We start from the raw sequence: 21,802 nt of genomic DNA, 5'->3' as shown, positions 1-21,802 counted from the left end.
TGTCAGCTGTATCTACCATGGTAGCCTGTTCTCTTGGTGCTTCACGCCCTGTGTGGTCTCCTCACACACTGACTCTGGGCATGGCCCTGTGCCATGGTTAATTTTATCTGCCCCCCTGGCTAGGCTATGGTGCCCAGATTTTTGGTCAAATACAAGTCTAGGTGTTGGCTGTGAAGGTATTTTTTAAAGATGTGATTAATATTTAAATCAGTCAACTCTGAGCAAAGCAGATTGCCCTTCATACTGTGGGTGGGTCTCATCTGATCAATTGCAGGATATAAGAACAAAGACCAAGGTTTTCTGAGGAAGATGAATTCTCCTCAAGATTGAAACATAGAAGCCCTGCCTGAATTTTCAGCCTGCTGCCCTGTGGATTTCAGACTCAAGTTTGCAACATCAACTCTTACCTTAATTTCCAGTCTGTCATGTCCTGCCCTATGCATTTCAGATTTGCCATCTTTGGCTAATGGGGCATTAGCAAATGTAACACAAGCACAGACTTAATAAGTACTTGCATATTAAGGGCCATTTTTTCGGAAGACATCCTCTTGGAGCCTAGAACCACTATGTAAAGAGGTCTGACTGTTCTGATGGAAGACCATGGAGAAGGAAAGAGAGGTTCAGGCAACCCCTAATTGTTCCTGTTATCCCAGCTGAGGGGCCAGACAGGTGAATGAAGTTGTCTTGGACTTTCAGTCTCAATCATGTCACCGGTGATTGAAGCTGTATAAGTGACTCCAGGAGAAACCAGCGGAAGAATTATGCAGACTCTAGAATCATGAACAAATAAGTCATTACTGTTTTAAGCCACTAATTTTGGGAGTGATCTGTTACTTAGTAATAGATAACTTATGTAACTACAATTACCATTTTGGCATAGTGCTTTTGGTCTTTTTATATAATTTAGACATTTTAAAGAAATTGGAATCGTATTCTGTTTATAATTTTACATCATGTTTTATTGGTGACATTATGATCAGTTTCCTATGTTACTAAAAGTTTCTCTTAAACCTCAGTTTTAATGGATACACTGTTTGTCCATTTCCTATTATTGCACACTTAGATTGTCTAATATTTTGCAATCATAAACAACACTATGATAAATGTTCTTGTACACGGTACCAGAATCACCCAGCTAAGCAACTCCTGTATTCTAGACTCGTGGAAACTGTATAAGATAATAATCCGTGTTTGTTATTTCAAGACACTAAGTAATGGGATCATTTCTTATGCAGCAATTAATAGCTCATACAGGACCCCTTGGGACTTTTGGGGTTTTCACCTTTAAAGCAGGAAAACTTGCCACAAGTTTTGTTCCTTGTAACCCATCTCTTAGCACTGACTAACTCTACCAGTATTAACGGAGGGAGAATTTGGACAATTTGCACCACACATACACTTCTTGGGCCTTTCTCTTCACAGCAGTGTCTTCCTCGACCTCTGTATCCTGATAACTCAGTAATATACATTGAAACTCCAACCCTAGTTTTTTCTCTGCATAGACATCAGACTCATATTTCCAATTGCCCACCTCCTATTATCTCCTTTAGGATGTTCCTCAGATATCCAAAATGAAGTTCATCATCTGCTACAGTCTCTTCCTCCTTTCTTATTTGCCTTGATTCAGAGGTGGGGCTAGACTGGGTGAGAAGTGAGCATGCGACACTGTATTAGTTATCTATTGCTGTGTAACAACTTACCCCAAAATGTAGTGGCTTAAAAAAAACACAAGCATTTGTTATCTTGCACAGCTTCTGAGAGTCAGGAATGTGAGAGTAGATTACCTGGGTGGTTCTGGATCAGAGTCTCTTATGAGGTAACAGTCAAGACATTCTCTGGGATCGCAGTATTCTGAAGATTGCCTGGAGATGAAGGGTTTGCTCCCAAGATGGCTCACTCACATAGTCATTGGTTGGAGGTCTCTGGTTTTGCTGTCTGTTGAAAGAAGGCCTGCAGTCCTCACCACATGGACCTCACCAGAGAGCTGCTTGAGTATCCTCACAATATGGCTGCTAGCTTCCCCAGAGCAAGCAATCCGAGAGCAAGACAGAAACTGTGATGTCTTTGATGACCTAGCATTGAAAGTTACACGCCATCACTTCTTCCATATTCTTTTGGTCATGCAGATCAACTTGGACACGAAGTGGAAGCCAATTACATGAAGCTGTTACTGTGGAAATGAACCTACTCCACTTGGAGCCATCCGGAGATTGGTGACCACAGATACCATTCTTGTGCCTATGGTTTTAGAACTGAGACAATGACTACAGGGAGTCTGCTGCAGGGATTCCAGGCCAGTTGTGCCAGGATAAAGTGTTTGGAGCCAGATCACTTAATTGAGATAGGAAAAAATGAGAGGGGAAAGCCAAGATGAGACCTAGAGCTGTATTAAGGGCCAAAGTTACTGTAAGTTTAACCTGGATGTGTGTGTAGGAGTATTCCTTGCAGAGAGGTGGAGATAGAAAAAGACCTTAAGAGGGATCTGTAATCTTGATTGTCACCACTACAGGGAACAGCCCTTCCCTCACCCCCTCTGTTCTGCAGCCTGACCCGGTTAACTGTTTGCAGTGAATAAGTATCCTGCCTCTGTTTGGACTTTTCCCATGTTGTTCTCTATAACTGGAGCACTGTCTTAGTTTGAGATGGCCCAGCTGCAGCCCATGAGACAAAGACTGTTAGCGAAAGCAGTTCATTTGGAAGGTGATCTCATGAGGTTCTGGTGGTTGATAGTGAATTGCTTTGGTAAGAGAGAGGGAAGGCAGTCAAGCAAGCAAGTTGGTCCTATGGGCATCTGGCTTAATCCTTCTGGAAATCTCTGGGGGAGAGGCTAGAGCAGTGAAGAACTGGCCTCTGAGTTACCCTACGTGAGACATGAGATTCCTGGAGTGCTTACCCACCACCTCCCATCTGTCGTTGGTCGAGAGCTTCTTCCAGGAGGAGTTAATTCTCTGGCACTCTTGCCTACCACTCAGGGCGGCAGAGCTTACCGACAGCTGGATGAAGCCTTTGGCCTCAGACTTGCAGGTGCTGGCAGAAGGAAGTCAGAAGTTGGAAGCTGGGCCTGCAGGGATGGGTTAAGTGGCAGGGAGACATGGGAGGGGCACCAAGAGTATTTTCTGTGAGTATCATTAGAATTCAAGTCAGGCACCACCTCCTGTGAGAGTCTCTCCATGGCCTCTCATTTTCTCTACCACCGATGGGGGTGAGTGCCCCCTTGCTTTGCTCCCATCCCGACTCCCCTTCACTTGATTGTAACTGTTGGCATCTTTCCCACAAAACCTTGCAGACTGAAGATACACACCAAGTCTTCCATCTCAGTATCCCTGTGGTGCCTAGAAAAAATCCTGGCCCAGAATTTGACACATAGTGGGTGCTCAGTACATCTTGAATGAATGAATGAATGAATGAATAAGAATTTCTCTTCATCACGTAGAGTGGGGTTGGTAATGCTCTCTATGTTCCTGTGTCTAAAAGCTTTAACATAAATTATTACTATTTCTGCTCTTCTGGGCTTATGTTGTGGGAATGATTTCCTACAGGGGGGTCTTCCAGGTGCAGGAAAAGCACTAACATGTTTATGGTGTACCAGCTGGCACATCCGGCCCCGGCTGATTCACCGCTGAGCCTCCCCCTGGGTCCTGGGAGAAGAGCTGGGGAAGGGGCGTGAGTGGCTGCCACGCAGCGCTCTCTGTCTGGAAACCCCTCACGCAGGGGGAGGCTGGGGCAGGAGGAAGGGCAAGGTTTCTGCCTAGACTGAGAACGACCCCAGAAATCCCATCTAGTCTCATTTTCGGTGCTCGTGATTTACTCATCTTTACAGCCACTTAGCACTCCGGGAAGGATGCATTGTCTCCGAGTAGAGAGAAGCAGTGATGATTTGGCTGTTATTATGGATAATAATTGTGTTTGCTGTCTGTGCTGCCTGGGCTGATTCAGGAGCTTTGTTACCATGGCTATCATTTTAAATATTTTAATTAATGATACTTTGCTGTGCTCATGCCTTGAGGCTCCTTAAGCAAAATGAGCAATTAAAAAAAAAACACAAAAAGCAACTGAATGAAAATAAAAGGAAGGGCATTTAAAAGAATCATTCTGTTTCTATGATGTTTCAGGCTTGAAAAATGTATTCCACTGCCTGCTGCAGGCAAGAGAATATTCTCACTGCTGCCGCCTGTTCTCTTTTGCTTCCATAGTCATTCATCTCCTGGGGCCGCTGAGTGACATGGAATATACATAAAGCATCATCAAGAAGAACAGGAGGGGAGAAAAAGGGTCAAACCGAGGCCTGAAGGGTCCAGCAAACTTCGCGCCCCATGCTTTTAAAAGTACGCCATCATTATCCATCATCACCATTGATCAATGCTATCAACTGTTTTCATACTTTCCCAATATTGGGATATCATTGAGAAGACACCAAAAACTGGCCACTAAATAAGCTCTTTCAATGTAGTAACTGGAAATGGTTCTAGCTGAGTGATCACCAGCCTCAGGATGTTCTGGGAGGCTCATGGGTGAATGCCCGAGAGACAGGCCAGTAGGGTAGGTGATCTTCTGAAATGTTACTGTTTTATTTTCATGTTGAGGGGATATGGAGACAAGAAGGACTAATTGGCAGAATTTCCCTGCACATCTCACCACCACCAGCGTTCTCTGGTCCAAGCTGAGATTTCAGACTCCTGGGCCTGCATGACTTTAAGATGGCAACATCAAACACGAAAATTTGACTGCCGGTCTCTTCAGAGTTCAGAAGATCTGCCCACCCCAGCCCCCAGGGCAACACTGGGCTGGAGCTAGCACTGGCCTCTCTGGGATGTGCTGGAACAGGCTCCCACCAGCCCGTGAGAGAGACATTACCTTCTCAGCTCTGATCATGACTTCACGGTGGTAGCTTGACGTCTTTGAGAGGAGCCATGGTAGGAGTATTTACATCAGGAAAACTGTTTATTTGGAGGGTGGGGTGAGGGGAGGAGATTATTAGACGTATGTATGTATGTATGTATGTATGTATGTATGTATGTATGTATGTTTATTTGTTTGTATGTATTTATTTATTTAATGGAGGGACTGGGGATTGAACCCATGACCTTGTACATGCTGAGCATGCGCTCTACCACTGAGCTGTACCCTCCTGCCTGTTTTTTTTTTTCCTTAGACAGCCCTTTGTTAAACATTTGCCAGCATACCAGTGAGGCCGCCCCTTCAGATGGATATGCTAGGGGTGCATGTTTCATGCCTCAGCACCCCATCATCTCCCTACAATGACGCTGAGTTGCCGACCTTGTCCCTGAGTTTTAGAACCTGAGTTTAGAATATTCTAACATAACTTTGTTGTGTTCCAGGGGCCTCTATGGAGAAAATCTTCTACCCCAGAACTTCATTTGGAAGGACAGGCTCAGAAAAAAAAATCTCTGAAGAGGAGAAAGGGAAAGTTGTCTTCATGCTAGGAGAGTGAGTGGCCACATCTATGGGGGTTGAAGGCTTCTGTGAGCCACGCAGGGCGAGACTTCCTTCTGGGAGGTGGGAGATATGAATACCATGTGTGGCAGACACCCAGCCCCCATCTATGCAGTGTCCCAGGTGTATGCCCACGGGGTGGACCCTGGGCACCAAAGCCTGGGAGCCTCAGGAAAGTTAGGCAAGGACCCTGGGACGCCCCATACCACTTGTGCCCTGGGGATGGGAGAGTGGGAGAGACACCCACTGGCAGGGCTGACGTCATGACCTGTGCAGTTGTACTTGGTTTAATGCCACTGCCCTCTCTGTCTTGAAATACTTAACAATTTTTGAACAAAGAGACCTGCAGTTTCATTTTGCACTGACTGCACCATCCAAATGATGTAGCCAGTTCTGCCCACCGGGAAGTGACAATCAGAAACCTGTCTCAATTGTTTTGGGCTGCATAACCTTTCACAGGGCTTCCTGTGCCATCCCAGGAGGTCCGGAGAGGGGTTCTGTAAAATTTCCCACAAATCCCTGTGGATGGGGCTGACTCAGATTTACATGATCAGAAACACAAAGAAATGTATTGTTTTTGGATGCAGAGCTGTCTTACCCACTGCACTAGGTGGACTGTTTTTTTTTTTTTTTTCTTTTTCAACCCTTGGATGAACTGAGAGCGCAGTCCTGAAATTTGGTCATATAGGAGTGAATGTGACAAGGCCTCTTCCCAAAGGAACCTCACAGTCTGGTGAGACACGTGGAGGAAACCCACAGATCTTACCCCACGGAGCACAGCAGAACTGAAGTCTGTGAAATGTGCCGTGGGGGTGCAGAAGCAGGAGCTACGGATTCTGCAAACACAGGATCAGGGAAATTTGTGGCAAGGCCCTGAAAGCGGATAGAGCTCTCTCGGTGGAGAGGGTGGGAAGGTGCAAGGCAGATGCTTGACTAGAATGCTCTCGCTTAGGTGTCTGCTGTGTTTGGATGGCGCTGCGGCTTTGAGCAGTGGTGAGGGCCATCTAACAGCTTTGTACACACTTGAATCATTCCCCTGCACTGTGGCTGTGATGGCGTGACAACATCATTCTGGAGGCTGGTTCAAATGACCACCTAGTTAGCAGGTCTTTCTCAATAATGTGGCGACATAACATTTGGAAATACTGGCAGATGTGTTTTCCCTACTACATCCCTTACCTGGTGACCCTTATCCTGTCTGGGCAGCTGGACCCTGGAGCATCCTTGCCTCAGGGAAGGGAAGTGACAGCAGATGCACTTGCCAGGCTTTGGCTGTAAAAAGCCGAGACCGTGAGCGGCTCTGGGGAAGAGCGAAGTCAGAGGGAGTCACAGACAGCTTTTCTGAACCTAGGACAGCACCTTCCCAGCCTGGGGGAAGGCAGATCCAGAAGGGAAGGAGGAGGGGAAAGACAAGGGTCCCAAAGACAGCATTCTGTGACCATCCTTCTTCATCTCATCCTGAGAAGAGGAATGGAAGAGAGGACGTTGAAGGCAGTTACCCTCAGTCCTATTAAAGCTAACAACTGCTTTATGTAGTGACTATTTTGTGAAGTCTTCTTTACTCTCCTGAAATAAAATTAAATTCATGGGTAATATAACTCCCGTCATTGTGACAACCAATTAATACGTCCACAAATTTCCAAAGTGCCCCGTGGGGAATCATCAGTTTAGGGGTTGGCTTTCCTGAATAGGAAGTGGGAAAGGGAAAGACCCCCGACCAGGAGTAGCTGTGGGTGGGTGGCTGGGGGTGCTGGGAAGGATCTAAGGGAGCCCACAGGCAGTGTCCATTCATGAGGGTCCTTGGAGCTGCCAAATGCTGAGGTGGGGATGTGACAAGGTCACACTGCGTGTACTGGACGTCATGGTGAAGTGGACGTGGCAGAGGGGCTGGAAGGTAGCAAAGAGAAGCCAGATTCAGAAAAGCCTAATATTGGGAGGGAAGAATGGCCCAGCAGTGACCTGCATGGCTTGACCACCCAAAGCAGGAGTGAGGCTGTCTCAACCAATGGCAGCCTGGATATGGAGCTGCAGCCCAGCCACCTGCTCAAAGTCCCGTGATAGAGTCGGAATTCTTCCATACGTGGAGTTTGTGGACCAACACTCTTACTTGCTACACTTACACTCAGAAGAATCCCTCTCTTGACAAAGTTCAGCCTCCCTCCCACCTCCCCTAATGTGGAGGGGTAACCACAGCCGATGATTCATTGCCCAAGAACAAATCTCTGCTGCTTACAATCCAACTCTGCCCATCTCTTAGGAAGATGAAGATTCTGGTGCTGTCTGAAAGTAGTCTGTGGGTTTTATTAAACAGAGAATCTTTGAGAAAATATTTCAAGTGTAGATCCGTGGAAGGTAAGAAGTCACTGCCCCTTTAGGGGCACAATAACCACATAATCTTGCTTTCCTCTTTGCTGGAAGTGAAGGTGATTATGGTGGTGGACGTATTTGCTTTCATGACAACAGAATGGAATTCAGAGGGAGACAACTCTTGATCTGAATTTTGATTTAGTTTCTCAGGCTATTTCATCGAAACTCTTTTTTTTTCATCTGTAGAATGGGTGTAAGACTCAGATGTGATAATGTACAGAGAGCTCCTTGTCATCCATAAAGTTGTGGTTAATTATTGTCATGAAAATCACATCCAGAGCTGCTAATTTTTGCCATCCAGTGACCAGATAGGGGTAAGGAGATTTCCTCTGGGCTCAACAGTTTCTGCCTCAGATGATTATTAATTAAGGGTTCTTTGATTGGCACTTGAAGCCGAAAAGATTTCTTTGAAAGCAGTCTAGCTACGGAAAGATGTATTTCATTATGCACATGAGTGAAATATTAACTACTAACTGCACAGGGACTGTTTCAGTAGGAGTTCAGTTTTGATCACTAGTGCTTTTACGTTGGCCTTTGGCTAGGTTTTGAGTTGGAGGTGCATTTGTTAAAGACTTGTTTGAAACCCATGCATCTGTGCACGCATGCATCCATCCAACCAGTAAAAGCATCTTCGTTGAAGTGTTTAATTTGTACAAGTGCCTGGGAGAAGTCCTGCGGGGATGCAGCCATGAGTCAGGTATAGCATTATTTTGGAGGCTGAGTGTCAGCCTCCTGGACTCTTGACTGGTTGCTTTTTCTATTCTTGATGCTACTTCTTACATCTTCATTAAAGATTGCATTAAAGATTGCATACTTTATTTAGTTCAATTCTTTTATTGGTAATTCCTGATTTTTTTTAAGGGGTGGATCATTTGGGCTGAAAAAGACCAGATTATGGTAGTATGATATCAAGAAGTCCTGTCTCCAAGAGTCAAGTAGTTGATCATGTTAAGGTATATCTTGTTTTTCTGTTTTATAGATTTACGAAAGTAAAATTAAGAATTAAAAAAAACCCAACAAAATGTTAGAAGAGTATGTACCCTTGGGGTGGGGAAGATCTTCTAAAATAAACCAGGAAGCCTACAATCCAAAGACGAAAACATTGACATGTTTGATGAGATAAAAATTTCAAACTTTTATGCCAAATGATATCATAAACCAAGTCTGAAGACATAGCATTGGGGGAAATATCCACAACCCATATGATGGACAAAAGGTAAGTGTCAAGAGCTCTACAGAATGTTAAGAAAAAGGCTTTACAGCCATTAGAAGGAAGCACAAAGCAAGTCATCCCTGAGGAAGCAAAAAGTGACAAGTAAACATTTGAGAAGCTGGACAGCCTCACAGGAAATTAAGAGAATGCAAATGAAAGGAACGGGAGAGCATCTTTACTCAGCCGATCAGCAAAACGTGAAGCGACTGAGGATTGCCGAATCTTGTGGGGGGAGGTGTGAGGAAGTGAGCTCTTCATCTGCTGTGTGTGGGACTGTGAGTAGCTATTACATATGAGGGAAGTAATTTAAACATATTTTTAAAAACAAAAACTAGACTTTTTTTGATACAATAATCCCACTGTTGCAGACAAAGTGCTAATACATAAGGAGAAATATATAAATGTAGCTACTGAAGCAGTGATTATAAAAAAAATAGGGGCAGGGGGCTTGGGGAATGTGAATGTTCATCAGTTCAGGGATAAGTGGGTAACTTACTATCCCTATCATGTGAAATGTTTTAAAGCCATTCAAAAGCTTGACTTGGATTTATATTTATTGCCGTGAGAGGATCCCCATATAGCTGTTTGACAGAAATGTGTGCATATTGTTAAGGCTCAGTTAAAGCTGTGGAAACAAACATCTCAAACTACTGAGCTTGATGACTTCAAGGGGTGAATCTGAAGACGGGAGACTAATAATTGTCATTGTCACACATTTCTGTTTTGTTTGAAAGCATTACAAGCAATACCTTCAAGATGAATAATGTCACCGAGTTGAAGTGAGGTTCAAAAAACAAAAACAAAAAGAGAGAGAGAGATAGAGAATGAACAGCCCTTAGCATAACTGACACCATGTTGGGCCCTTAGAGTTTCTCCTGCTCTTCCTCTGATCCTCCCTGTAACAGTGCTGTACAGTGAATCATTCCTCCATCATCAAGGGCTTTGTAGTTAAAAGATGTTTAATAATCATTAGGACCAGAGAGCCCCTCTGCTCTGTTGGTCCCCAAACAAAGATGAAAACCTTCCCTGATGTATTTCTGGCACCCACAAGGCTAGTTACCCATTCATGAATCTTGACTTAAGAGAGCGCATTCTGTTTCCAAGCACCTGATCTCATGCCCTAGGTTAACTATGAAATTGTGCCAGTGGCCCCTCGGCAGTATGGAGTGCAGCTGTGAATGCTTCTGGGTTGCTGTCCACCCAATCCCATCCCACCCTGTGAGTATGTTGCCCTATAATAAATTGATACATTGATCAGATGGGGTTGCATGCTTTTTCTTCCATCTCAAGATGCCTTCTCAGTTCGGTGGGCAGTTTTTGTTCCTTCTGTCCTCCAACAGAGAGAGAGAGAGGGAAAGAGAAAGTGGACTAGAGCATTAACATGTTAGACTGCAGTCTTCATGGGGGTTAAAAATTAAAAAGATTTTCCCAACTACAGGAAAAAGTGGTCAGAAGTCAAAGGCAGTTAGAGCTAACAGAAACGCCACTAGAGAGTTTCGGCTCTTTAACCTGACTTTGATGTTCTTATAAATTATAGATATGGACTATTTGGGGGCTAATGTTCAGCATTACAGCAGTGAGGCTCTTTCTCCTCTCTCGCTTTTACTTTGAAGAATTTGTGCCCTTATTTTTGTAGTTGTTGTTGTTAACACCTTAACAGTTTCATTTGTTGAAAGCGTATTTGAGATCTTGGTTGTTTAAAAAAGACAGAAAATCAGAAAAGATAAATAAGACTGAGAATGTAAGAAAGAAAAAAATATTATCTGTGTCCCTCAGTAGTTTGAAGGTTCCTGTGGTTCATCTTCAAATACAGAGAGTCGTGAAAGATTTGTTTATCCAGATTTCTCTTAAGGTCGAAGGAATTGAGATGATCACTCTCTCATCCAGGCTCCCTTTCTTCACCCAGGTCCTCTTATTTATTTCTCTCTCCTCCTGAGCCAAAATTTGAGCTTCTGCGAGAGATTCTTAGTCGGTTCCCAATATTTGAAACCACTTCTACAATACCATCCATCTCCGCCCTGTGCAAGTTGGCATTATCTCCACCTCCTTGGAGATGAGCCGCCTCCTCCCTCTTTTATCACTCTGAGCGGCACCCATTTGGTTACAAATGCCCTGATAACGTTCTTGTTGGTCTCTTACAAATGAAATAACAGATAACCATTCTTCCAGGGATGACAATACTGTCATCCCACCCCCAGATAACCAGGAGAGGCGATATCCACCCCCGTTACCTGGTGTGATTAAGATCTTACTGGTGAAGATACAAGTGAGATTGCCTTTATAAAATTATATCTGTGCTCAGATCGTTTCACTCAGCTCAGATAACAGCTAACATCATTTCTTGGGGTCCTCCCCCATACCCATCTGCAATGGCTTTCAAACATGTATGCTACCACCTGCCCTACTGATGAGATAAGAATAAAAGTATTAGATGGCATATTAAATTGTGCTGCGTTCTTCATATCACTCATACAAACGAGATAACAGCTGCAGGATAGTCTGTTGTGTTCTTGGCAGCGCTCCCAATCATTGTGCTGCTGAAATAAGGCTAGACTTAACATCTCAGCAGCGAGGGATTCGGTCCGTGGGCACGAATCAGCAGGGCCAGAAGGCCACTCTCCCCTAAGATCGCCTCCCCAGCCTGCTTGATGGGAATTAAATAGGGACAAATCCTTTCATTCCCAGCCAGGTTTAGGCTTAACGTGTGGTTACTTAAAGGAGGTAATCCACAGAGGGTTTCCCAAATTTCAGTTATCAAGTCCTGCTTTTTATATGATTTTTGTTAATACTAGAGTACTACCATATTATGACTTAATAAGAATTTTCTTTGAATTATTTTAACTACCTATCTTAGTGATAAAATCACTAGTTTATGTTGCTTTATTTTATTTATTTAGTATGTATTTTATTTATTGTATTTTATTTTAGTATGTCTACCTGATATTAAAAAGCAGGTAACTATTGTTGTTTTCTGTGCTCCATCTGAGATAATTCCGAGGGATACTTATGGATATTTTTTAAATGTCCTGTTTGAGAAACACCACTAGAATAGTTCCCACCAAAGTATACACTGCCAGTGTACATGGTTTCTTGGTGGCTGCCTTTGATGGACGATCCCATACCTGGAAAGGGGAGGGAGGAAAATCTACGGATATAAAAAGGGTTCAGAAAGGAGACGTTAAAGAAAGTAAAGAGCAGTCCTAAGGCATCATCTCGTCCTGATCAGACGGAGGTGAGTAAAATGGAGCCAGAGATCTCTTGACCCTTCGGGGTGGGATCTAGGATGGAGGATCACTGGGCCCTCAGCGAGATCCTGAATCACAACACACGTTCAGACACCTGTAGTTTTTGTCACTCATGACTCTGGGATGAGGGTTCTTCTTGCCTTTTCTATGCTGGCTCACAGTATGGACTACCCCAGAAAGAACCAGCCCTCATGGGAGCTATCTTGGTAGATACCCCGTACGTGATCGTGCTCCACCTAGAGGTGTCCATGCTGATTGGGAGCACAGATCAACCAGCATTGTGAAGAGGAGGCAAGGATGGCAAAGATGGTGAGTGCCAAGAGTTGGAGAGTTAAGCTTTCTGTCAAGTTTATCTTATTCACCCAAGAAAAGTGGCTCCATTACAAAGCCATTGTATATGTGTTTATACATACTGTTTAAATGCAAAAACCAAAACTCCAAACCAAAATCAGATGAATGAGACTGAGAGTTGAGGGCTGGAAAGCATTAATTTAGAGGTAGCAGAGGCCCCTGACTGCTGTCAGAGAAGCTTCTGCTCCAGGCTTTTCTAGGCACCTATAACCCCAAGCATCAAGAGCTCTGCCATGGTAACCCCTTCCATGCCAGTCTCCGGCTCTGCACTTCCTGGTCACCACCCCGGACAAGGACTGCCAGACTTCACTGTGATGATCCCCCTGCTCTGGCCAGTCCCAAAGGTTCTACCATCTTGCGACCAGGCAGTGACCTCTGGCTGACTATCTCAGACACAGCCCCAAATGCCATAGGGCTTCCTTGGTCATGTGGCCTCTTCTCTGGCAGAGCTTCCAGGAAACCTGCATGGACAGGGAGCTGTTCAGGACAGCTGTTGGGATGGCTGATAGGAGGAGGACAGGAAAGAGTTAATCTCTAAACCAACCATGGGCTAGTTGTGGGCCTGTCAAGCATCCAGGCTGAGTTCGGGAAGCGCCACCAGGGAGTGTTTAAGCAGACATCAGTTTCCAGGTGTGTGGAGGACCCGGCTGATGACCAAAGAGTGAACCAAGTGTCTGGGAACAGTTCGTGTGCACAAGTCTGAGACTCACAAGAGACAACAGTCAATCCCTGCTTCATCCTTTAATCCGCATGCGTTGCTTAACGACAATCCAGCAAAATTCAGTGGGGGCTTTTTTTGTATTCGAGTTACATAGAGCAGGAAGGCATCCTTAGTGTTTTGTAAATAGTATTTTGCCCAGTTGGTCAGAGCTGATTAGCCCATGCTTGTCCCTCATTTCCCCAAATCTTGCATACCCATGAAATGGACTCTCGGTCACTGCATTTCCCCGCAGCTCCCTCACTGCACTCGTTGTGCCCACTGGCCACCTCCCGGAACAATCTTGCCTCTGGTCCTCTCAGTGCCTATTTCTCTCTAGGTTCCTTTCCCACCTTTGGTAATAGAAAAGGGAAAAAGAGTTATTCCAAGAATTCAGACTATTGGTAAAATAGAATATTCTTCTTTCTGATTTCTTAAAACTCGAATTGTTCCCCCTTGTCCCATGAAAGAAAGAAAAAAGGAAGGAAGGAGACAAAGAAGGAAGTGAATGAGGGCAGAAAAACAAATTTCTGTTCTTCACTAGGATTGAATCTTTTCCCAACTAAAAAAAATTGAACTTTTGTGTGTGATGTAGCTTATTATAAAGGTAATAGAACCACAATCTGGAAAAATTGGAAAAAGGAAAATAAAAACACCCATAATGCGAATAACATAACAGAGTTGCTGTTAACAGGTTGGTATATTTTCTGCTAGTCTTTCTGCTTAACACCACTTAAAAAATCTAGTTGCAGTCCTACTGCACATACAAATTTTCTTTTTTTTCACTTCACATTCAGTGATGAGCATTTTTCACGGTGCTGTGTGGCCTTTAAAACCATAGTTTTTAAGGAATGTATAATGTTTCCTCTAGTAAAAAATGTGCCAGTTTACATAACCATTTCTTGATTGTTTTGATATTTAGGTTGTTTGCAATTGGAAAAATTTTACTGCATCATTGAAATGATACTGTTCAAGCATATGCTCCTCCTTACCTCTACTTTTGCATTATTTTATGAGGTTCTATTTGCCGATGTCAGATGACCAGACAAAACAAAATCTATGGATGTTTCAAGGTGCCTGATTCACAGTTTGAAGTTGGTTCTTTTTTTTTTTGAAGTTGGATTCTAAAAGCACCTGTGCCCATGTATTCCTCACCAGACACATTTGTGCGTCCACTGCACATCCTCACTGTAATTCTCCCCTCATTTTTCCTCCTCCCACAAAGGTGGAGAACAGCATCTCTTCACAGATTTCTTACCACTTTCCTCCAGTCTGAAGCCAAGATAAGCTTCACTTACCTTGCAAGTGGTCTCCATGTTGTTGCAGGTGTCTTTAAAACATCTTTGCTCCTCTACCCCAGCTCAAGTTCAGGCGATGCTGAAGATAGGAGGGTAATGATGAGAGGAAGGGTTGTGGGCCAACCAGGGTGATAGGAGGGGGATTTGGGAAGTGGATTCCCACAACCAGTGGTGTCTGAATGACTATAATATCTCCAAGAGTAATTTATTGAGTACTTACGTGTATTTGCCGCTCTGATGGGTATGATGGGTTATACAGAAGTAAATGCTACCATAAAAGGGCTTATAGCTTGATGGGAAATGACAGGCCTTTGAATAAGTGTTACAAAGACAGAACGAGGGTCAAGAAGGGGTCAGGATATGAAAGCAGTCTCAACCCTCACAGAAGAATCTCTGTACGTCAGACTCCATGCTTTTGAGTTTCATTTTGATATGATCAAGGACAGAGTAGGAAGTCAACTGTGGCAGCTTCACTGAAATAGGATGAATTCTGGTTGCAGGAAAAGGTAGGATCCCGTGGGGAGGAATCTGAGTAAAGCATTTCACTATTCACCATTCCTGACAGAGTGTGCCTATGTATTGATGGGGGTATGGATGCCCGGAACCCAAGATTTAGCTTTCCCTCTGCAACACCTCTATGGTTCCAAAGACTGAAGAATCAAGAAGTGCCTACCCTGGGAAAACTTCTGATCTAAGAGGAGGTTTACAGTGAAGGACTGAACACCAAGAGTCAGATTAAGCAGCAGACGATGGGGGTGGAATATTAATGGGAGCTAGACACCATGTATACCTAGGTACGTATGGTTCTTTAGCTCTTGCTACGTAACCTCTCTCTCTTTTTTTTCTCATCTCTTATAAAGTGATTAATGAAAATTGTAGAGTTTTAAAATAGGAAGTGACCTTCATCCCTTCAGAGGACTCTCAGTAACAGGACAGAATATGGAAATGCAGTTGACCACCCCACTTTAACAATTCAAATTCATAGAAATGCTGGATTGAAAAAAAAAAAACAACAAAATTTTGGTGAAATCGCATTGCTGAAGTTGAAAGGAAGAAAACTGTCTCAGATGTAGGAGGAGAGGAAAGGAAATGAAAGCTTTTGTGAGTGGGGGGTAAGAGGAGTCCATGCCTGGGGTCTCATGGGGATTTGGGTTTCACATGAAAACTGGACTTGGCCCTGGAATGTCTACATGAGAATCAGTCATGTGGCTTGCAGACCACAGGTAATGGAGGGAGGAGAAACCCTGTGTAAAGCCTGAAAAATCAAAGAGCTCCCCTGCTTATAAAATTTGGACTGGAAAATTGGACCTTTTGACAAAGGGAAGCACATGGAAGCCTGTCATTTGTCCAGAGACTTATCCAGAAAGAAAGAAAAAAATTTGAGAAACCTAATCCCTAAGCCTGAACTACATAGAGGTTTGCAATCCAAATTTACACGACCTGTCTGACGTGGGACGCCCAAGCTGAGAATTTATCATAAACCTGGTCAAGGACCATTGAAACCCTACAGGCTACAGTAAAAGCAAATATAAAACTTCTCAGCAGGAATCCTTTCACAATCCAGGGCACACAGAATTCCATAGACCTAACCCCCCTGATGAAGAGAGGCTCACAATAAAAAACAGACAAACCTCATGAATCAAACCACCACACATCAGGGTCAGGAGACACCACAAGCAGGAATTCCTATCCGCTACTGGCAGGAGTGACAAATGGTAAAACTACACCGGAGCAATTTAGCAAGACCCAGTACATTTGAAGATGGGCAAACACTACACCCAGCAAGCTCTAGAAAATTCTCTTACATGTATATAAGAAGATATGCCCAGAGATGTTCACTGCCCTATTGTTTGTAAAAACAAATTATAATCATAATAGAAAACCTCCAAATGGTAAGTCAGAATGGAGATGAATAAGTAAAGGGTGATCTGATTTATCCATATATTAAAATACTATCAAGACATTAAAATGAATGAACGTATCTAAATCTGATGCAGGAAAAATGAATGTGGGATGAGAGGTGGGCCATGTCCCAGGTCTCCATTGAGTCCCTGGGACGTGCCCCGCCAGGTGTGGTCTTCGACTTTGCATAGGAAAGAGTTCAAGAGCGAGCCACAGTGGAGTAAAGATAGAATTATTTAGAGAGATACATACTACATAGAGTGCAGGCTGTTTCAGAAGGCAGGAGAAAGGTCATGAGTGTAAGGGTTGGTTAAAGTAAAAGTGGATACACACGCCATAGTGCAGGGCTTCTCTGAAGACGAGAGAGTGAGAGGAGGCCATGAGGTGCGGTGTTACTAGTTTTTATGAGCTCACTAGCTTCACATGCCAACAAGCAGGAAGACCATACCAACTACCCTGGGGAAGGGGGTGGGATTCCCAGGAATTGGGTCACAGCCCACTCTTTGACCCTTTATGATTAGCCTTGGAGCTGTCATGGTGCCTGTGGGCATGTTATTCACCATGCTAATATATTACAATGAATGCATAATGAAACTCAAGATCTACTAGAAGTCAAACCTACTGCCATCTTGAACCTCAAGGCCTACTGGGGGTTGAATCTCTACCCTTTTGGTGTTAATTGCTGTCATTCCGTGAATGGTTGTGCCCTGCCCCCTTCCCTCCTGTCTCAAATGCATAAATTTTTAAAATGTGATAATGAGTGAGCAAGTCACGCTTTCTCAAGGATCCATGTAGCATACTATTTATGTAAGTTTAAAAATGTCAATAAATGTTATATGTTATATATGAACTTGTGCAAAGGAAGTAGAAGTATATAAACAGAAAAAACGTATCAATCTAAGAGAAGTAGTTTCCTTTGTGTGGTAGGGAAGGCAAAAGACTTGATTCAAATCTAGGTCTGACTCTTAAACCAGTAGCAAACTAAAAGTATACCATACACACTCTCTGCAACCCAATACATTTTTTTTTACAATGAAAACAAAAACCGTCCCTAAATGTTTTTTCCTACAGACTTTTTTTTTTTAAACAAATAGTGCATTACGGAGTCCATTGATGCTCCATTTACATATCAGTCCTGTCCACCCTCCACCTCATTGCCTCTGTTGTCTGTTGCCTCTTCAAACGCAAACCAAGATCAAATCACACCTTTAATCACTCCCAGCGTACCAGAAAGGAAGTGGTGGGGGCAAAAGAATATAGTCATAATAAGATACCTCTTTGGGGAAAAGACTAAGCAACGGGGAACTAATGCTGTGGGCACTAGTGAATATCATGTATAATACCCTCCCGGGTGAAACACTCCAAGGACACCCCAAAGTGATCATGGAAGGAGTTCCCAGCTGGGTCTAAATGGCTGTCCTTCATCTGCTTTGAAAACACTTCCCTTGTCTATTGTTCTCCACAACCATGTGTAAGATAGACAGGGGGATGTATTTCTTTTCTAGGAGCTATATTAATTTTCATAGTTCACTTCCTGTCATAGGGAGTCTAGGACATTGGGGCTGATCTTAGGGACCGAGCAATCACAGATCTTTATATTCAGGACTTGAAGTTGGATCAATCAGCCAGTCAGCTGGCTTTCCAGAAGCTTCAAGGGATATTAACCAAAGCCAGAGATCTTATGGAGTCATGGTCTATGGATTTTGACCCTGTTTTTATCGTGTCTGTCTCTTAGCAACGGGTACAAGAGCTCTGTGCGTGCTCCTCGCCCTGGGCTTACCTGCTTCCATTTTGTCCTCTGAGGCAATGGATTGAGGCAAGGCCTACGTGCCCTTCACTGGGGCTCTTTACAATAGGGGTGATTGTATTTTTTTGAGCAGCAAGTGAAACCTTGGAGGTGTTGGAAGGGGCCTGAGCCCCAGGCTCACTTCACATTCCTGGTTTCTTCTAGGTCTCAATCTTAATTGCCTCTGTGCTTCCCATCGAATTACCTTTACTTACAGTAGCTTTAGCTCTGGGGAGATAATATCTAACTCTTTGCCCTCTTAGATTGCTGGCCATTGTCTCTTAGCAAGACTCTGTAGCTGTCCCTTTCTGCTTTCAGATTAGCCAGCTTGTATTGAAATAGAAACTCTAACATCATGATCTTTTTTTCTTTCAATTAAAATCCTGAAGTATAGCATGTGGCCCTTTAACCAGCTCTTATGCAAGCCTGTAAAAAGGATTACCAGCTTATATATGGGGAGGGAGAACCTCACAGTATCTAAGTTCACCTAAATTTAGCCACTTCCATGTAGGTCTGTCACTTATAACATCCCAACCTAGTACTGACTTACATACTGGTTAGGACCCTAGTAAGAGAAAGAAAACCAATTCAAACCAGCTTAAAAAAAAACCCCAGGGATCTAGGTATAATGGAATACTACTCAGCCATAAAAAAGAATAAAATAATGCCATTTGTATCAACATGGATGGATCTGGAGATCATCATAATAGGTAAAGCAAGCCAGAAAGAAAAAGAAAAATATCATATGATATCACTTATATGTGGAAATCTTAGGGAAAAAAAAGGACACAAATGAACTTATTTATAAAACAGAGACAGACTCACAGACATAGAAAACAAACTTATGCTTAACAGAGGGGAAAGGGGGCGGGGAGGGTTAAATTGGGAGCTCGGGATTTGTAGATACTAACTACCATATACAAAATAGATAAACAACAAGGTCCTACTATACAGCACAGGGAATTATATTCAGTACCTTGTAATGGCTTATAATGAAAAAGAATATGAAAATGGATATATATATATGTATATAAATATATAACTGAACCACTATGCTGTACCCTAGAAATTAACACAACTATATGTCAAATAAAAAAACAAATCAAAAGAGTTTTCTTAAAAAAAAAAAACAACCCAGAAAAGATATTGGCCTATGTTCAGTAAGTAAAAGGAGTGTCGGTGTCCTTAGATGACCTTAGATCAGGAAGTTCAAGCAGCATCACTAGGAGTCTGCAGATTTTTCTCTATCTCTTGGCTTATTTGTCCTCAGGATTGGCTTCGTTCTCAAACAGGCTCTCCATGTGGTGGCGAGGTGGTCGTCTGCAGTTCTTGGCTGATGCAGTTCTTGGCTGATGCTGTTCTTATAGTTGGTATTGCAGCAACTGTAGAATGTATCCTTCTGACAATTCCACTAGAAGCTTTGGGCAAGGCTCTGACTGCCCTGGCTTAGCTTGGCCATATGCCCATTCCTGCACGAACCACTGTGACCAGGGTCTGGGGTTCAGGTACTCTGATTGACAGGTGGGGACTGTGAACCCAAACTGGAAAATTAGGGTAGCGTCAGCACCACCTGGACCACAAGCACAATAAATAAAGGATGGTTCCTCGAAGAGGTCCCAGGCAAAAACAAGGGTCTTACAACAGGAGCATTCTGAATTATTTACATGGTCTTTTTGTCAAACACTTTGGAAGCTCTCTTTGTATTTGCCATGGGTAATTTTTTTTAGTGTACTTTAAGTCCAAATGCATTGGTATTTATGTTTAAAATCAAATTGTCACTGAGTGGTCTCATTAAGTGAAAGTGCTTAATTTTTAATGCTGTGGCTCTCAAACTAGATTTTGAGAGCATCCATGGATTTGGGGAGTGCGCATACACTTTTGTTTATTTTAACAGAGATTAAGTCATACATTATTCACATTTGAAAAAGACTTCATACCCTCTCAATGTTGTATGGTAGAGTGCCATATGGAAACATATGGTTCCCAACGTTTCCAAATAAGATTTCTTTTTGACAGCCCCACATTTTGCAGTCTCCCACAAAATAGTAACAGTACGTATAGTATCTTAAGAAAAATACAAATGAGAACAATGACTGTGTAGTCAGTATTTTATTAAGCGCGATAGCACTGGTAACACTTGAAAAATAACAGTGTATGTAGGAACTGGGCCTGCCATGTAATCAGGCTGCAGAAGATGCTTAGGGCTTTTTTTTTTTTTTTTTTTTTTGACTCCTCCGAGATAGCACTTGCTAGAATTGGGCCCGTAGGTTAGGGACTAGTGCTGCAATAGTGAGTAATTAAGAATATGGTTCAATCCCACCTTTGCCACTTGTGAGTTATGTAACTTTGGGTGTTTAAATCTCCAGCTTCCTCAAATGGGAACTGGCAGTAACATCCCCTGTCCCCTAAGGTTGCTGTGAGGAGTAGAGATAACACAGTAAAGCACTCGGCAGAGACTTAGACACACGATCAGCCCTCAATATGTGTGACAATTATAGTTTCCACTTTATAGTTATCTATTTACTTATAGATAATTATAATCTGAATTATAATTGTCTAAAACTTACATAAAATTTTATATATGTGTGTGTGTGTGTGTACTTAATTGAGTCTCCTTGCAGGTAGGCATTGTGTTTTAGGCATCTTTATATTTCCAGCACCTAATGAGGTCTTGGCTTAGGCAGGATATGTCTATTGAGTGAATAAATAAATTACCGGAAAATTAAATGCAATGATAGATCTCAAGTGTCTAGCCCAGTGGCTACAGCACGGTGAGTACCTCTTAAATGTGTCTTTTTCCTTCTCTCCATCATCCAGGCTTGGTCCTCAAACTTTAGTGTCATTAAGAATTTCCTGTTGGGCTTGTTGAAGCAGATTGGTAGCCCCACATCAGGTTCCTGACTCAGTAGGGCTGGGTGGGACCTGCACAGTGGTATTCAGTATTATTTTAAAGCCCTCTTTCACCAAGGGTCTCTAATAGGAGATGTAAATCACTGGCCTTACTGGACTTACGCAACCCAGCTCAGGGCACCTGGACCATCTGCCTGTTGTCAGCAGGCAACACTGTAGGAACCATCTCCAATAGGAAAGAACCAACATCAGGAAGTCTGGTCTTGTATTTCTTAATTGATTATGTACATATCACACACCACTCAAATCAGTTAGTAAATTGAGATTCGTCACAGGTGCAATATTATTTCTCCCAGGTCTGTAAGTACTGGCAAGTCTCCTGGACAGTCCTTTTAATTTCATTCCCTGTGTGTGTGTGTGTGTGTGCCCTAAATTCAGTGACCTTGTCTTGAACTGTTTCCTAGAATTCATTTTATAATCAAAGGATTAACTCAGTGGAATCACAGGGGTAGAGAGGGGAGAGTTGCTTTTCATTTTTTAGAAATCAACCACTTCTTCTCAGTTATAAAATCCTTTCAAGACCCTAAATCTGTAGTCATGGGCTTATTAAAAGCAAGTTACAATTACAAGCATGCTTGT

At 43.0% G+C, this 21,802-nt stretch overlaps 2 long non-coding RNA genes across 2 annotated transcripts; one reads left to right on the top strand and one right to left on the bottom strand.

Moving 5' to 3' along the window:
• Positions 1-1,895: 1,895 nt before the first annotated feature.
• On the top strand, positions 1,896-6,993 carry LOC140686775 (uncharacterized). Its single transcript, XR_012060799.1, has 3 exons — positions 1,896-2,406; positions 4,194-4,913; positions 5,340-6,993. It is a non-coding gene; the product is annotated as an uncharacterized lncRNA (long non-coding RNA).
• Positions 6,994-13,372: 6,379 nt separating this feature from the next.
• On the bottom strand, positions 13,373-19,632 carry LOC140686722 (uncharacterized). Its single transcript, XR_012060642.1, has 3 exons — positions 19,508-19,632; positions 14,626-14,704; positions 13,373-13,680 (listed from the first exon to the last, which is right to left on the bottom strand). It is a non-coding gene; the product is annotated as an uncharacterized lncRNA (long non-coding RNA).
• Positions 19,633-21,802: the final 2,170 nt, after the last annotated feature.

Source organism: Vicugna pacos, chromosome 1 (genome assembly GCF_048564905.1).
Source record: "Vicugna pacos chromosome 1, VicPac4, whole genome shotgun sequence".
Classification (NCBI taxonomy): Eukaryota; Metazoa; Chordata; class Mammalia; order Artiodactyla; family Camelidae; genus Vicugna; species Vicugna pacos.
This window is presented reverse-complemented; position numbering and strand designations above follow the sequence as displayed.